Consider the following 6,000-nt stretch of genomic DNA (forward strand, 5'->3'; position numbering starts at 1 on the left):
AATGGGCAGTGTTCTTTAATTACTAGGTCCCATGGTAAAGTTAGTTTCATTTACCCGAGAAAAACATGGAGAAAAGTTATAAAGTATAATGGGACAAATTTGCTCATTTTAACATTGGCTTTTTATGAATAAAAAAGTCATTATATTATTTATCAAGAAATTAAAAGAACATGAATAAATGAACTTACCTAGTTAAATATAACCTAGAAAATATTTATCAAAACATAAACAAACGGGGCCTTATTATATTCTTTTAGTTTGTTTTAGTGATCTTATTCTTGCCTCAAGCTTTTACTCTCTACTTTTTTGTTTTTATTGTTCTTTCTAGATTGTTTATATTTCAGTTGATGCATACATACTAATAATCTAATAATTCTAGACATAACCAAACCATCCGAATAACCTGTATGATTTCATTTTGTTCTTGATTATACAAGCTAAGGTACAAATAAATGGTAATTAGTCAGACACTTAATGCTTTGGTGCTCTGCTAAAATTTGGGCAAGATCATGGGTGGAGAAAAACGATAAAATACCAAATAACGAGTCATATTACAAACAAAAAACAGTAATAATAAGGCATCAAGAATTATAGGCTTGAGAAAACAAAACTACCTTTGTATAAAGACAGGTTAAGATAAAGAGTAAGCACGTAATAATAATAATATGATTACATTTTTTGTTAAATAAAATAATGAATTAATTAGTTTTATTTATTTATTTTTGATTTTTATCAATAAAGGACACCCTCACAACCCACTATCAAGCTGACAGCATTTTTATGGGACAGGTGTTACAAAATTTCCTGAATGCTTAGAGTGTTCATCTTGTGTACCTACCTGATCCCAAGTCGTCCAATACTAAAGCATAATTACATAAAAAAGTCGTTATAATATTTTGAGGCCAAAACTAGCTCAAAAGGGTCTTGTTTCAGCCGAGTGCTGGGTGGATTCTTGCCCTCGCTGGCTCTCAAAGAGCTTGTTGAAGGATTTCCTTTCAGTTTCTGTTTAGTTTATTGTTCTGTAATAGTTTACTTGTTTTGTTTTGTTTCCTTTTTTTTTGTTAGCTTGTTGTCTGATTTCTCTTAAAAAAAAAAATCAAGACAGTAAATGTTAGTATCAATGTTTTTGAATAATCGTTGACCTAGACGGTCAGACCGTTTGGACCGGAAACCACCCAGGCGATCGGTTCTTTTTTACCCCAAACCTGGTCCTTAGTAAAAAACTGTTGAATTAGTCAACGAATCGTTGACCTTGACAATTTGACTGCTGAACCATTCAATCCGGAGAACGGCTGAATTAGTCAACGAATCGTTGACCTTGACATATGTATGTATGTATGTATGTATGTATGTATGTATGTATGTATGTATGTATGTATGTATGTATGTATGTATGTATGTATATGTACTAGTAATTAAGCACATGTGTTGCACATGAGAATTTTTTTTTAATATTAATTACTTGAGTTTTAGATATATCATAGTTAAGATAGAAATTGAAAAATAACAAAAGTAACAATATGATTAAAAATAAACTTAAATGCTTGTAGCAAATAACAACTATTATTATTATTATTATTATTATTATTATTATTATTATATTATTATTATTATTATTATTATTATTATTATTATTATTATTATTATTATTATTATTATTATTATTATTATTACTGCTTGCCCACCAGTGGGAGGAAAGAAAATGGTTTTGTTTTCAAATTACTTTTTAAAATATTTATTTTTATACTATTAAAATTAATATTGTGGATTTAATTATAAGAATTTAATGATGAAAAAATATATCTTAAATATAGGATTTAACGAGAGAGAATAGAAAAATATTTTTATTTCCAATTGGTTTTAAATTTTACACTCCATGTCCATCATTAATAAAAATATTTCTTATTTATCATACTTATTGTTGTTTAATATGTATGTTATAAATGCTCCATTTTTTTAATTTTATCTATTTTTTAATTTTATTATTTAATCATGACAACATGGATTTACCCATTTGACCCAAAATGACTTAATTTCTTACCACCACCTAGATGAAAACACTATTTTTCGTATGTAGATTTTAAAAGTATAAGCTTTTATGTTATTGGAAGTATTAATTTATTAAGTATGTATTTAATTAATAGAACTTAATGATGCAAAAAAAAAAAACAAAAATGACTTAAATACATGATTCAATGAACATGAATGCAAGTTAATAACTTAAATATTGGATTTAATAAGAGAGAATTGAATGCATTGAATATCTTAAAATTATCTCTTTTTAACTCATTTAATATCAAGAACCGATTACCTTAATTGTCCTCATTTTTTATTAATAAATTTAAAGAGTAAATTTTGTCCTTAAAAAATTTCAGAAACATTTTTAAAGCCATTCATGCTTTTTAAAATAATATAAATATATATAACTTTTCTTTCTTTTTGACTTGAGTACTGAAGGATACATGTTCTGAACAGCAGCTGGTAGAGGAAATGCATGATAGCGCTGCACAGTTTGGACTTTGGAGAAGAAGCAGGTCCATGTGCATGTGATTCCTATTATTAAATATTGTTGTACAATATCCCTATTCCCTACCTCGAGCTTCATCTCCAGATTCTCCACTGAAGAAATGCTGTGGTGATAGCCCCAACTCTGTTGTGGTTCCGAAACTTAAGCGCCAGAAAGGTTAGAGCTGAGTACTTAGTGCTTGCCACCCTTTCATATCACTGCAGGCGATCTACTATTGGAACATTATGGTACCTGGCAAAGTTATGGCATCCATCCCTTTTTATATCCTTTCTGCGTTTTCACTTTCCTTCTGTGTCTCTTTTTCTGTTTCCTTTTTCCTTTCTTCTCGTTTTCTTCTTCGATGCCTCCATTTTGAAGACAGAAAGAGAGCAGAAGCCGGTCCCGTCCAAAAAAGCATAATATATAGTATACGAACCGAACAATTTGGACCTCCCAGTTCTATGGGCTGCATGTACGTTGTAACCCAAATCTGTCATAGGAGCCGTTTAACAATGGCTGAATTGATTTAATTGAATGACTTATTATTTTATCTTTTCGTGGATAAATAAAATATATTCGATCAAGAGTATTATAATCCAAGGTTTTACTGGATACAGAACCGTTTTTGGGACCAATTCTCGGGTCAAACAGTTCAATCATCTGATTCAAACAGATGGCCGTTTTGGTTTAAAAAATGACAAAAATTCAAAAGAATAATTAAAATAAAAAATGACCAAAAATTATTGTTCAGATCCACGTCTCGATTGTCTGCGCCAATAAGTCGTTGATCAAATCAACAGTTTTGGGCCCAAGAACGATTTTAAAGTAAAGCAGAACCGATGCCTGATCGGTTCTCAGGTCAATCGGTCCAGCAGTCTGGTCCGATCCAATTTTCAAAACCATGTTGTATTCAATATCCAACTTCAGCTTCAGCAACCAACAAATCACTTGGTTCAGCAATTTCAGCTGTTATTCAATAGCCCCTAGTCTAGTTCCCTATGTATCAGAACGATAAGATCATTTGATCACTACAAAGAATACAAGGTATATATATTGCCCGCTGTTCAGATTTTGATCATGTATAACCTCGAGTCTACGTGATAGTTATTTAACAAACTTAGGGTCTGTTTGGTTTGTAGTTAGAATTAGAATCGAAATGATCCATTTCCGTCTGTTTGATTCAGACATTAAAGGCAATGAGAATTAGAATTAGAAGGGATGAGATTTCATTCCCAGGGAAAAGGCAGAGAATAGCCATTTCCTCAAATGGGGGAATGGAGGAAATGGCCATTCTAGCAAAAATAAGAATGGGATTCTTATTCCATCCAACCAAACTGATGAAGGGTGATTTGGCCTGACCTAGTGAAAAGGGGACACGTGGACACGACCTGACTAAGGGATGACAGTTCAGCCTGGCAAGCCTAGTTCGCAACGATTGAGCTTGGGTATTCAATCACCTCAGCACATAATCACCTCGGCGTCGAGCCACCTCGGCATTCAATCCAGTTCGGAACTAAAGAACCGAAGTATCAGCTCGGGGCTACCGACCCGAACCGCCACGTAACAATTTTAGAAGTTTCTCCAGCAAACTCCGAACCTCACGGAATCACGCCACATAATGGCAGGCCTAATCTTCTCCCCGCACGGATCGGGCGGAATTGATAATCTTTATTACTTGATACGTTATTCCCCAATTAAAGCGGAAATGAATCGCATCAGGACGAAGATCCTGGAACCGATTCGTAAAACCCGTGAGAGCTCAACTATATGAAGGCACCAACCCCAATGACACAAGGTACGTGTGATTTTTCTACTCTCTAGCTCTCTACCTCTCAAAGCTTTCAGCTCGCACCACAATATAGAAACTTAAGCGTCGAAGCGACCTTGCTAGGTTAGCCACCCCGGGTTCTTTGATCCGTTGTCTTGTAGATTCACCTAGCTCGCTGCTCAATTGGAAGCCAGATCCTCCTCCAGTAGGGAGTAGTCAGACCGCGCACATCAATTGGCACCGTCTATGGGATTACGATCGAAAAGTCATCCCTCTTACAAATTATCAACCTTCTTCTACATCAATGGCATCTTCCAGTTACGCCAGACAAAGCAGCGAGATGAACATCTCCGGGGGACAACCCCAACTCCCTTCAGTGTGCATCGACTAGTTCACCATCCCGCTTACTGCGGCTGGGGTTCCAACACTGACCGTGCCACCGAGCACCACATAGGTGAATGCCCCACATCCCCTAGTGGTAGGCGCAGCCTTTTCTGAGCCTTCTGTGGTTCCCCCCGGAGTGGGACAATCCCAGTTTAACGACCTAGTGTAGTGTGTTCGGGCCATCCAAGTCCAAATGCAGCAGGTTCAGCAATTCCAGCAGTACCAGTAGTACCTCTTCTACTAGCAGTACCAGCAGCAATTCCCTCCATTGCCGCAAAACCAATAGCCGGTTCCACCTCGGCACCCAGGGGCCCAGCAGAATCAGAACCGACCTTGCGTGAACCAGGACGTCATCCGATCTCTCCATCGAGGCGAAGAGACTTCCTAAGTCCCAGTTCCTCCTAGGAGTCAGGTCTTACCTTGTGGGAGGAGAGACGGTCAGATTACTCCACTTGCTTCACAAGGGAACCTCGGAAACAGTTATGAGGATACTCAGCCTAACAAGGCCAATCTTTAACGGCGTTTGCAGCAAGAAAACGACAATTCGCTTGGAGGTAACTAGTTCGGGGTTCAGGGCATGAACTCAAGACAGGGCCTCTCCGTCCATGACAACCAGCCCTAGAACCCCACAAGGAACTAGGAGCTACCTCACGGCAGAATGGTGCCATAACGCACTAAAATCAACAGCACCAATGCCAAGCTAGTAAAGAGGCAACAGCGAAGACATCGCAAGGCACATCGTACTTCAGCTCAGAACAGCCAGCTAGCGAGACCGAACCAACAAGAAGGGCAAGCTAAAGGTAAGGAAGAAGCAAGCTCGTTAGCTACAAAGGCCGCTCCTCCCCCACTTTCCAGGTCGTCTCTCCTGTCTCCCGAGCTCTTGGTGACCCCGATGCCCAAAGATTTCAAGATGCCTCCCTTGGACAAGTACGACGAGTCCTTCGATCCTAATGATCTTGTGGACTCCTTCCAGTCCTAGATGCACCTAGCTGGGGCTGACGAGTCTTGTATGTGCGTGGCCTTCTCCACCACTTTTAAAGGGGTAGTTCGGACCTGATACCGGAACCTCGCGCCGGGATCGATCAAGAGCTGGTCGCAGTTCACAAATTTATTTACCTCGCACTTCATTACAAACAAGAAGTGTCCGAGGTCGCAGGAAAGCCTCATCAACGTGGTTTAGAGAGAATGAGAGTCGATTAAAAGTTAGATCAAGTGCTTCAATGAAACCTGCCTACAGATCCCAGACTTAGATCCGACAGTAAGACTCATGGCAGCTAAGAAGGGAATAACTCACAGGGAGTTTAAATGGCATGTACTGGCCAATAAATCGAAAGACATCACT

This window comes from Nelumbo nucifera, chromosome 1 (genome assembly GCF_055504915.1).
Source record: "Nelumbo nucifera cultivar China Antique chromosome 1, China Antique-T2T, whole genome shotgun sequence".
Classification (NCBI taxonomy): domain Eukaryota; kingdom Viridiplantae; phylum Streptophyta; class Magnoliopsida; order Proteales; family Nelumbonaceae; genus Nelumbo; species Nelumbo nucifera.